Raw genomic sequence first — 12,118 nt, forward strand, 5'->3', positions numbered from 1 at the left:
ATCCCTTTTTTTTTGGCATTTGGACTTAAAGTAATAGTTAGAAAGCCTTCCTCTATACCCGGGTTAGAGAGAATTTTGCCCGTGCTTTCGTTTTGTACTCGTACAGTTCATTTCTTTTACATTTAGGTTTCTGATCCATTTAGAGTTTACTCTTGTGTAAGATTCTGAGAAATGGATTTAATTTTATCTTTTACAAATGGCTATCCAGTTGTCTGTACATCATTTATTAAAAGGGTCTCTTTGCCCCAGTGATTTGAGATATGCTAGATTTTCATATGTAGTGGGGTCTATTTCTGGACTTTCTATTCTCTTCCATTGGGCTGTCTGTCTCCTCATACACTGGTAGCACAAGGTCTAAATACAGAGGCTGCGTAGTGTGTTTTAATGTCTGATATGGCTGATCACCCCTCATAGCTTTTCATTTTCAGTGTTTTCCTAGCTATTCTTATATGTTTGTTTTTTTAAATGAACTTAAGTATCAATTTCCTAGCTCCAGCAACAAAAAAGCTTTGTGGCATTTTTATTGGAATTGCATTAAATTTATAAATGCGGAAGAAGTGACATTGTGTAAAGATGTCCTATCCAAGAACAAAAGATGTCTTGACATTTGTTCGTCTGTTTTTTGTTTAAGAAATGTTTTAATGTGTTCTTCATAGAGGTTTTGAACTTTTAAAGTTTAATCTTTAAGTATTTTGTCTTTTGTGTTGCTATTGTGATTAGAGTTTTTCTCTTCCATTATCTCTTTTAACTGGTTATTTTTATGTATGAAAGCTATTTATTTTTGCATATTAATTTTATATCCTGCTAACTTGCTGAATTCTATCGTTTAAATTCATTTTATCTTTGATGCTCTAGGATTTTCCAGATGTAATTCATGTGATCCACCAGTAGAGATATTTTTATTTCTTTTCAATTCTTATGCCTTTAATTTTTTCTCTTATCTAAATGCATTGGCCTCCACTACCATGTTAATATATTAAAAACTGGTGAAAACAGGCAGAGAACATAAAATTTTTTCTATACACTTTGGTGTAATGTTATGAAAGTTAAAAAACTATTACTAAAAATAGCTCTGAAAATTCTGCTTCTCTAGGCAGGCTTTATAAATTAACCAAATAGTAACTTCATTTAAATGGAATCATACAGTGTGTACCTTTTTGTGTGTGGCTTCTTTCAGACAACATTATGTCTGAGATATATCCATGCTGCATCATCTCTCTGTGGTTTGTACTTTTTCATTGCTGATAGCAATTTACACTCCCACCAGCAATATGGGAGTCCGAGGTGCTGCATATACTCGCAATACTTGGTATTGTTAGTCTTTTTTTTTTTTTTTGAGGAAGATTAGCCCTGAGCTAACATCTGTTGCCAATCCTCCTCTTTTTTGCTGAGGAAGATTGGCCCTGGGCTAACATCCATGCCCATCTTCCTCTGCTTTACATGGGATGCCGCCACAGCATGGCTTGATAAGCAGTGCGTAGGTCCGTGCCTGGGATCCAAACTTGTGAACCCTGGGCCGCCCAAGTGGAGCGTGCAAACTTAACCGCTACGCCACCGGGCCAACCGTGGTATTGTCAGTCTTTTTAATTTTAGTCATACTGGTGGGTATATTATAGTATCTCATTGTGGCTTTAATTTTCATTTCTCTGATGATAAATGATATTGAGGAACATTTAAAATGTTTTTTGGCAATTTTGGTATCCTCTTTTGTGATATATGTTCAACTCTTTTGCCCATTTTTGAATGGGTTGTCTGCCTTTTTCTTATTGATTTCTAGGAAATATATATTTTAAAAATGTGTATTTTGGGATACAGTTCCTTTGTTGGATATATGTATTATAAAATCTCCAGTCTGGCTTGCCGTTTCATTCTGTAAATGGTGTCTTGTTGAAAAGAAGTTCTTAATTTTAATGAAGTCCAGTTTATCAATGATGATTAATGTTTTTGTGTCCTATTTGAGAAAACCATTCCCTGTTCTAAGATTGTAAAGATTCTTCTCTGCTATCTTTCAGAAGCTTATCTAATTTTCCTTTCACATTTAACTCTACAGTCCAGTTGGGAATTGATTTTTATGTGTGGTGTGAGAACCTTGTGTCCTTCTGGTCCATAGGGAGATGCACTAAGAGACCATCTATACACAGATCTGTTACTGAACTCTTTATTCTGTTCCCTTGCTTTATTTGGAATTAGTTACTGTAGTTTTACAATGAGCCCTCTATCCACTAGAACAAGTCTTCCTTCTGTGTTTTTCTTTTTCAACAGAAAAAGTAATGCTTTGCTCTACAAATTTTCAGGTAAATTTTATAATTATATATACTGCTTGTGACCTAACACAAGGGTTTAACAAAAATGACTGTCTAGTTTCAGTTTGGTTATAATTCTTAACTATTGTCAATTATACTTGATTTAATTTAAACTTTGATCTTATTCCCAGGCTTCACTAGACATTTCCCTTGCTAGTCAAAGAAACTGATTTTGATTACAAGAGTAAAGCTTAGATTAGGAAGTGTGTGAGATTAGGAAGATATCCTATCAATGCTAGAATCTTTCTGTTTACCAGCTGAAATGTTACCCACCTTATTTACCTGGCTTAATGTTCCTTTGCCCATTTGTGACAAAGCACAATTGAGAGAGTAGTAATGTTTTGTGGGAGATCAAGATTTGGCTACTCTGAAATATATCTTTTTACCTTGATTGTTTTCTCTGAGGGACATTTGACCTCCCCCAGTAACTGCCTAAAGAATTTGACATGGTGGCTCTTTCCTGGAACAGATCTTCTATCATGATGGCTGTAAAGATAATATAGGATAGAGGTTACAATAGGAAAGGCACCAAGCCCCTTTTATCAAAAACTCTGTCTCTCCCTGACCACATTATCTATAGATGACCCTGAAAAGAATTGTCCTCCTGCCCTCTGAAGTCCCAGGCCACTACCCACCCCCAACACACTCCTCGCCTTTAGCTGCAATACTTAAGCAAGCAGCTTAGACAGAGGGACGAGTTGCTCATTTCTGAGTTTCCCCCATGTATACATGTTATTAAACTTGGTATTATTTTCTCCTGCTAACCTGTCTTGTTGATTATTTGGCCAGCCATAAGAACCTTAAGGAAAAGGGCAGAGGGAGATTCTCCCTCTTCCCCCGACAGTTTCTTATGCCTCCACCTCACACCCACCTTCCCTTCCTCCAACCTGTTTAAAGCATGTGCTGGCTTTTCCTTCTCTCTTGAGACCCTGCCTACATTTACAAGACTGCCAATCCAGGCTTTCTTCCAGGTCTAATTCCCACTGCCCAACACCCTCTGTCTCTCCATCTCCTAGTTTCCTTCCATCTTCACTTCTAGCTCCCTAACAGAGGCACCTCCTTATATTCTGCCGCGGTCCTTTCTCATCGAATGCAGCAGATACTAGGAAAGGAATGAGGAAAGGAGGAAAATGAAGGTGATAACTTTCTTGAGTTGCCATTCCATGCTAGGCCAAGGTGTGTGTGTGTGTGTGTGTGTGTGTGTGTGTGTGTGTGTGTATGTATAATCATTATTTAATTCTATGACAACTCTATAAAGTAGGCATTATTGCCTTTTTTGTTTTTGTAGGTAACGCTTAAGCATAAGGTCACACAGCTAGTAAATGCTGGAGCTGAGATTTAAATCTAATTCTATCTGAATCCAAATCTCATTCTTTTTTCATGACCACACTGTCTCCCATTAACTGAGGTATGTCCTGACTTAACAACTAAAAATATTAGCCTCAAATCCTGATGTGTCTTTGAACAGGGACTATACAGAAAAGAAGGGCAAAACCCAAGGAAGAACGTGAGTTGGGTCTCAAGTTGGTGACTGGCCCTGGGGAGTGAACTCCAGGAGGAGAGCTTTCCCTTGGGGAGAGACAATTCAGGCGGCTGCAGGGATTCATATTAAACAACAAGTAGTAAATATGGGTGATCCTTGGACCAAGTTCTTGTGAATATTGAAAATGTAAATGTTTTCCAATTGATTTAGATGAAATCTATAAAAGATGATAAACTGAGAATGGGCTTTTGCTGGGATTCTCAGGATTGATTTAGTATGTTTAATGTGTCCCTCAACTAAAAACCTATTTAATAGTGATTTCCCACAGGAAGTGTTTCTCCCCCCTAAATCATATTTATTGGGTTTTTTCCTGATTATAAAAAAATATTCTAGGAAACCCAAAAAGTACAAAACAGCATAAAGAATATATATATATTTGTTAATATAGCTATTTTGTTCCTTTAAATAAATTCTTAGATGTGAACTTTTGGGACATAGAGTGTGGTTATATTTAAAGACTTGGTGAAAACTGACAAATTACGTTGTCGAATAGCCAAAGGACATGAATTAAAAAATGACAGACTGGAAATGCAAATAGCTAATAAGACTAGGACTTTATTAGTAATTAAATTAAACTTTAAATGACATATTTTTAACTATCAAAATAGAATTTTTTCACTCATTCGAGTGCCTAAGCAAATGGCAGAAAAACAAAGAAACAAACATCATAGACATGACTTCATGGAACTTTTAATCTGAAAGAAATATACCACTTGTTGAACTCTTTTTGTGTGCCGGGAATGTGCCAAGCACATACAAACGTGATTGCATCTAATCATCACAAAACTGTGGGGTAGGTGTTTTTACCTGTTGAATGGGGAAGCAGACGTTCAGAGAGGGACTTGTATGTCACATGGCTATACGAGCTGAGGAGTGAAGCCCAAAGATCTCACCATTAGCTTCTGGGTGAAGATTTTTAAAGCTTAAAATCAATGGAAGAAACCTTTTACAGTGTATTTCAAAAAAAAGTCAAATGATGCAGTGTTGGTTAGAGTGCAGTGAAAGAGGTGCTCACATGTTGCTAGTGGGAGTTTCTAGCAAAATTATCATAAACCTGAAAACATTTTCGTCTCCTTTACCTGGAATTCTATTTTTTAGACTCTACCCTAAGTACAATTGACTAAAAATTTGATTAAAAATAGAGTTTATATGTATGTGTGTGTGTGTATATATATAACAGTCATATATATATATATTATATAGAGTCAAATGTTGTGTATATATATAATTTTCATATTAAATGATACAATGATATAGTGTCTGGAATTTGCTTCAAAATAATCTGTACCAGGGAAGGGAAATGGATTGAAGCAGAATTGTGGATATATGTAAGCTTACTATGCTATATTTCCATTTAAAAAGTCTAAAAATATTTATGTAAGGTGATTCCATGGAGCATTATTTATTATAGTGAAAAATATGTTATGCTATGGTGTACCATGAGACAAAATATGCAGCTGTTAAAAGATGTTTTTGAGAAAAATTTAGTAACATGGAAAATGCTCAGAATAATGTAAGCAGAACACAAAACTGATAACATTTCATTTCAATTACATAAAAAGATTTAAAGGAAATACCCCAAAATATTAATAGCAGGATTATAGTGATTTTTATTTTCTTATTTATATTCTTTTGTATTATTTTACAAATACCATTTATACTCAGAAAAAAAAAGTAGTTTATCGAGGAGAACAGTCAATCTTTACCTGTAATAGGTTCCTTATTGTTGTTGCTGTCACAGATGCGTCACTGGCCTGATCAGCCAGCTGAGCTACGTGACCCAGCGGGCAGTTTTTGGCTATATGTAAGGGGATCATTGGCAGAGAGGAACTCAAACTGCTGGCTTTGTCATTTATGCCCTATCCTTCTGCTGCAGGACACAGCCAGTTGAGTTCATGAAAGATATTTCCATGGTCAAGGAGTGATGGTGAAATTAACAGCTCTACTTGAGTTCTATGAGTGCTTTGGAATTTTTTGTCTTTAAAAAAAAACTCCTGCCAGCCTGGTGGTGTAGCGGTTAAGTTTGCGCTCTGCTTTGGAGGCCAGGGGTTCGCAGGTTCAGTTCCCGGGTGCGGACCTATGCACCACTTATCAAGCCATGCTGTGGCAGCATCCCATATAAAGTAGAGGAAGATGGGCACGGGTGTTAGCCCAGGGCCAATCTTCCTCAGCAAAAAGAGGAGGATTGGCATCGGATGTTAGCTCAGGGCTAATCTTCCTCTCACACACACACACACAACTCAATTTATGCTTCCACGTATTCCTTCATTAAATATTTAGTAAGAGCCTGCTCTGTACCAGGCACCATGCTAGGCTTGGTTTAAATGATGAAAAGAATAGAATGCCTGCATCTAAGGCAGCTCAGTCTAATGGGGGAGGCTGTTGTAGATAGTTGTTCCATAGTGTGAAAAGCCTGTGGTATAGGTAAGCTCAGAATGAACCATCTGACCCAGGCTGGGGGTCCACAGGCTTTCCAGAAGTCACTTGCTGCTAAGATCTTTTATTTAGCAGTTAAACTTCTAGGTAAAGTATAAATGGTACAGTCTTTTCCTCACAAAATTTAAATTGGATTTTATTACTCTGCCCTTAATTTCAGGCTTTTATGATATCCTTAATGTGATTTTTTTGAATAGTCTAACTGGTTGGTTAATATCTCACTTTGACATTCAGATCCTACTTGTTTACTTCACTGTGTACAGTTTTTTCCTCAGAGAGGTATGATCATCTTATTTCAAACACCACAACCTTCCTTGGTTCCACTGCCTGCAAGCTGAATTTTCAGCTATAATTGCTAGAATTTGTCTTTCTCATAGCATGAACTTTATAAAATTGAACTCAGTATGAAATTAATATGAGAAAAGACAACTTTTCTTTTTTCTGGCATTCAAAACTAATGGCCTCAAGTGGTAATTCAGAAAAAAAAAATCTTATTAAAGCATTTTTCAAGAGAGTGTAAGATCAATGATAGCTATTGCTTACATCCTGTGAAAATGAGTTGCAGATCCAGTGATGCTTTCTAGAAATATCTTTAACAAAAAATTTAACTTGCTATGCTAAAAAAAAAAAAAAAACCACTAATCATCATTCCTCCCTCTATAAGATGCAGTATTAGTCAAATGGTTAAATATCATGCTTAATTATCCTCTTTCACTTTCTGAGGATCTGATTTGAAACAAAACACACAGCAGAAATAAAAGAGAAGTAGAAAAGATAGCTCAGTAGCAATTATGAACATAGAAGAGCTGGTGCTAAGAAATATGACTCAACCTGTAGGATTACAGAAAATCTCCTTGAAACATCAATTCCAAGGCTCTACCTACTAGAGGAACTGTATCTTCTTCTCTTTGCCCCCTCAGAGATCTAATGAAGAAATCCTCATTTTAAGTGGTTAACCAGCAATGGAACCAGAAAGTACAGTTATTTTCACAGAAGGTAGGTTTTACAATTGAGTTTAGGTGATGGTTTATATGATTTTAAATGATTAAAACTTAGATTTGTCCCAGGATCCTACTAGATAGAAAAAGGAGTTATTGGGAAAATTAAGATTTTCATCCTGGTTTGTCTGAATCCAGGTCCAACGTCTCTACCACAGTAGTGCTCGTCTCCACTGTCTGGGTACTGTGCTAGACTCGAGGAGGTAACATTAGGAATAAGGTCATTCCTGGCCTAGAAGAACTGACAGTTTAGTGGGAAAGACAGATAAGTCACAAATAGTAAGAGTACAGCAAGGGAAGTGCAACATCAGAGAAGGTGTCACATGTTATGGGAGCCCTTTTAAATGAGTAGATTTGGGGACACTGACTCTGCTTGTTCTGGGATTGTGGCAGTCAAGGGAGTCAGCAAGTCTTCACAGAAGAGACAACACTTGAGCTGGGTCTTGACGAAGGAAGAGGAGTTTTTCTGGCCATGGGATGGGAAAGAGGATGACGCTAGACAGGGAAATAGCATCTTCAAATACATAGCATTGGGCTGTGAGATGACACCAAGATTCTAACCACGGAGAACAAGACAAGAAAAGGAGCAAGCATAGGAAAGTGAGAAAAGAGCAGGATATAATGAGTTTAGTTTGGAGCTTGCTGAATTTTAAATGCTTGTGGGTTTTCCAGGTGGAAATGTCTAATCAACAGTTAAATATATAATATACAGCTGGAGCTTCCAACAGAGGTGATAAGCGGAGATACAGATCTTGGAATCATTGGTGAATGATGGTTAAACCAGTGGAGGTGGCTGAGATCCCCCAGGGGGACATTTAATTCAAGAGGAGCAGATAATGGAGGATCACACCCTGCAGCACCAACACCAACTAGAAGTCCTGTGGTACAACTAATGCTACCATTTATCTACATTATGGGGTAAATGGGCAGTTATGAGTTGGCCCAAGACCCAAGCACCATTTATAAAACTTTCTATGTAAAAATGCAGAGTAAGTTCAAGCAACTTACAAAGTAATTTGGGGTCACAAATTGTAAGTTGGAGCTTGGATGTACTTTCTTTTACTGATCCTAAATATACCTTTTACCCTGTGGCTCCTAGTGAAAACCTGCCCACACACTTTGTGTTTTTATTGCATTTGAGAATATCTTCAGCTATACTTGGTATTTCAGGCCTACTTGGTTCATTTGTAACTCAAATATAATGACATCCAACTTTTGCCATTAAAACAGACAAACTTTGAGTGACTGTGGCATGTCTGTCATGGTGCTAAGTGCTCACTCTTCCCCCCTGCCAATGTGATAGGCCTTTCGTGAAACAATATTGGTGTTAAAGGAGCAATTGCTGATGGTGCCAGGAATATTGATGTGGTGAGACTCTCAGAAATGTCTCTTTCTAAGACCTCTGTGAGATACTACTATTCTATAATTCTTTGTCTAGTTTTTGTTAAAATACATGTGAAGTGATTTTCTGTTTTCCTCTTTTGTTTCAACTCCATTTGAAAGAGTTAAACACTGAACTCTTTCCCCTCTGGTATGTTTAATATGTGTGACTATTATCTGAGACAGAAAAATAATTACTATTTGGCACATAATGACTACACCGTGTCCTTGGTTTTATTCAGAAGGCGCAAAAGAAGGAGCTGCTTCATTCTGTAAGAGCAGCTTTTCACGTTACCTCATCTTCCAGAGAGAAAGTTTAGGGCACCTGGCACAAATGCCCTCATACCTATAAGGTGGGCATGATGAGCAAGAAATCAAAGCAAAGGAGTAGTGTGGGAGATCAGAATTGGCCACCCTGAAATATATCTCTTTACCTTGATTATTTTCTCTGATGGACATTTGACCTCCCCCACTAATTGCCTAAAGGAATTGAACTCCAGTTATGGACAGACTGGCAGGGTCCTCGCTGAGCCCATTCTTATCAAAGTTCTGTTTACCAAGTATTTACATTTGTAAAGGTCTCTCCCTCTGTGTACTGGGAAGAGGGGAAGATGATCTTATCTCTGGAAACTCTTTTTCAATACAGAAGGAGAGGACTTAAATCTGCATGCTCTTGTTTACTGTGCTTTTCTGGTGATCTCCCATAACTGACTCCCCCCACCCCCAACATCCTCCTTTGTCTTTAGCTGAAGATAGTATTTAAGATGAGAACCTCTGCCATTTTTGTTGAGAAACTCAGTTTCCCTGGTTTCTCCCATGTATACATGTTATTAAACTTGGTATTATTTTCTCCTGCTAACCTGTCTTTTAATTATTAGGCCAGCCATAAGAACCTTAAGGGAAAGGGCGGAGGGGGATTCTCCCTCTTCCCCAACAGTAGTTAAGTGGTCCAGATTAAGAGTGTTCCTGTCATAGAGCACCAAGCAGGGTTCCTGGAAGACAGTGCTTGGAAGGGCATTGCATACCTACCTTTGACTTCCTTCTCTGTGCTTGATGCTAACTAGCCTTCTTCTGCCCCTACGTTCTTTCTCAACACTAGGCACAATGCGATGGACCAGAACTCTGTTTTCTAAATTACCATCACATTTGAGCCTTGCCTCCCTGAGATGGCACCAAGTCATCTTGATGGAGCATCAAGTCCACCCAAGCTCTTGAGTTACATGTTTACAGGCAGTCTCTTGGTTACTTTCCTGTAGTTAAATACCTATGATTTCATCTGCCTGGCACCCCTGTCCCTTCTCCTAGGATCAGTCACATAATCCTCTATTCCAACCACATAATTCTGTGGACCTGCCAGGCCCATCAGCAGAACTGAAGGACATAAGCTTGCCATCCTCTCTCTCAGAAATAATTGCTTGAAGAGTGAATGCGAGGTGAAAAATTGGAGACAAGAGTCGACTTCTTTGAACTTGTGGATAAAATAATGGAGAAAAGTAGGCTAAAAGCTCTAGGACGGGTTGAGGTCAAAGGAGGATCTTTTGTGTTTTTGTGTTTGACTTCAAACAAACTGAAAACTTGGTAATCATCCCTGAGTCCTCCCTCCAATCTTTGTCAGACTTGCTCCTCCCCTTGCCAGCACCTTGATTCAGGTCTCACTTCTGCTCCTGAATCACTTGAACAGCCTTCAAACCTCCTGCCTCAAACCACAGCCCCTCTATTCTCCAGTTGCTAGAGTGTTCTTTCTAAAATGCAAATCTGATCTTGTCAGTCTCTACTTACAGCCCTCTGTGAATTCCTGTTATTCTCTGTCTACCTTTCCAGGCCTCTCTCTCCACTCATCTCCTTGCATAAGACACACTAGCTCTTTACACTCCTGAGTTTGTTGAATGTGCTGTACTCACACCCACCTCTATGGCTTTGCATGTACCATGATTCCTTCCTTATGGAATACTCCTATCAGGGAAGAGGGAGGATCCCCCTCTGCCCTTTCCCTGAAGGTTCTTCTGGCTGGCCAAATAATTAAAAGACAGGTTAGCAGGAGAAAATAGTACCAAGTTTAATAACGTGTATACATGGGAGAAACCAGGGAAACTGCATTTTCTCAACACAATGGCAGAGATTCTCATCTTAAATACCATCTTCAGCTAAAGACAAAGGAGGATGTTGGGGGTGAGGAGGGAGATGGAAATCACAGTAATCAAGGGTATGTAGATTTAAGGCCTTATCCTCCACACTGATAAGTTTCTAGAGAGGCCAACCCCCCTTCCCCCCAGAGAGGGAGATACCTTTACAAATGGAGATTTCCCTTATAAATGTAAATGTTTGTCTGGCAACTCTTTGCAGGGCCACCTAGAGAATGTGGCCTGGGAGAGACAGAATTTTTGATAAGATGGGCTTGCTTGTGCCTTTCCTATTGTAAGATCTATTTTGCATTATATTACAGACATCATATGATAGTAACTCCTTCCTGGAACAGGTCTTCTATATTAAATTCTTTAGGCGGTTTGGAGGAGGTCAAATGTCCATCAGAGAAAATAATCAAAGTAAAGAGATATATTTCAGGGTGGCCAATTTTGATCTCCCACACTCCATCTTCTTCCCTCTGCCTCTTCCTCCATGACCTAACTGTCTCTTGCTGGTCCTTGAAGACTGAGCTGAAGTGTCACTTCCTCTGGGAACACTTCCCTGACTCCCTTCCACTTGAATAAATGCACCTTGTATTTTACTATGGTGACACTTATCAAACCATTTTCGAATTCCTTATTAATAGGAAAGCTTGACCTGTGTCCCTGGAGCTCAAGGAGGTATAGAAGCTGATGTCTAACTCTCCTAGAAAAGTTCTAGAGTGAGAGGTGGCTGGGCTTTGCCTCCTGGCCCAGGGAGAAAAGAGGACTTTGGTGGGAGGGGCCTATTCTCCTGGGTTTGGATGGAACAAAGGTGCAGGCTTTCCCTCAGGCTGAGTAGACACTTCAGAAGGTACCTGGGTTTGAGTCATTTGACAGAACCCCAGCCCAAGGGCACTGCTCACCAGGATGAGATGACAATAGAAAGAGTCTACATGGAGTTTGCCATTAGAACGGGGTGATGAGGCCTTTACAAGTAGTCAGCCAATTATTGAATCTCTAGCGTCAGAGAGCAATGTAGTGGGAGATCCATACAGGGGTCCCTGAACACCCTGTATATAGGAAAAGGAAAGCTTTTCACCAAGGCCAGAAAAGTTAAATAACTTGCCCAGGATTTCACAGCTAGGAAGTGACAAAGCTGGGATCTGACCCTGATTCAACAGGATCAGGTCAGTGGGCGGCTGGGCAGGGGCGAGTGGGAGAGACTTCACAGTGGGAGTGAAAACAGGTGAGCAAGATATCAAGATTTCCCGGAAGAGCAGGCGAGGAAGAAAAAAACGACATGGGTGCTAACATGTTTTGAAGCTGTAGTAAATATCCCTTACTACAGCTTCA

The sequence above is a fragment of the Diceros bicornis genome, chromosome 7 (genome assembly GCF_020826845.1).
Source record: "Diceros bicornis minor isolate mBicDic1 chromosome 7, mDicBic1.mat.cur, whole genome shotgun sequence".
Taxonomy (NCBI): Eukaryota; Metazoa; Chordata; class Mammalia; order Perissodactyla; family Rhinocerotidae; genus Diceros; species Diceros bicornis.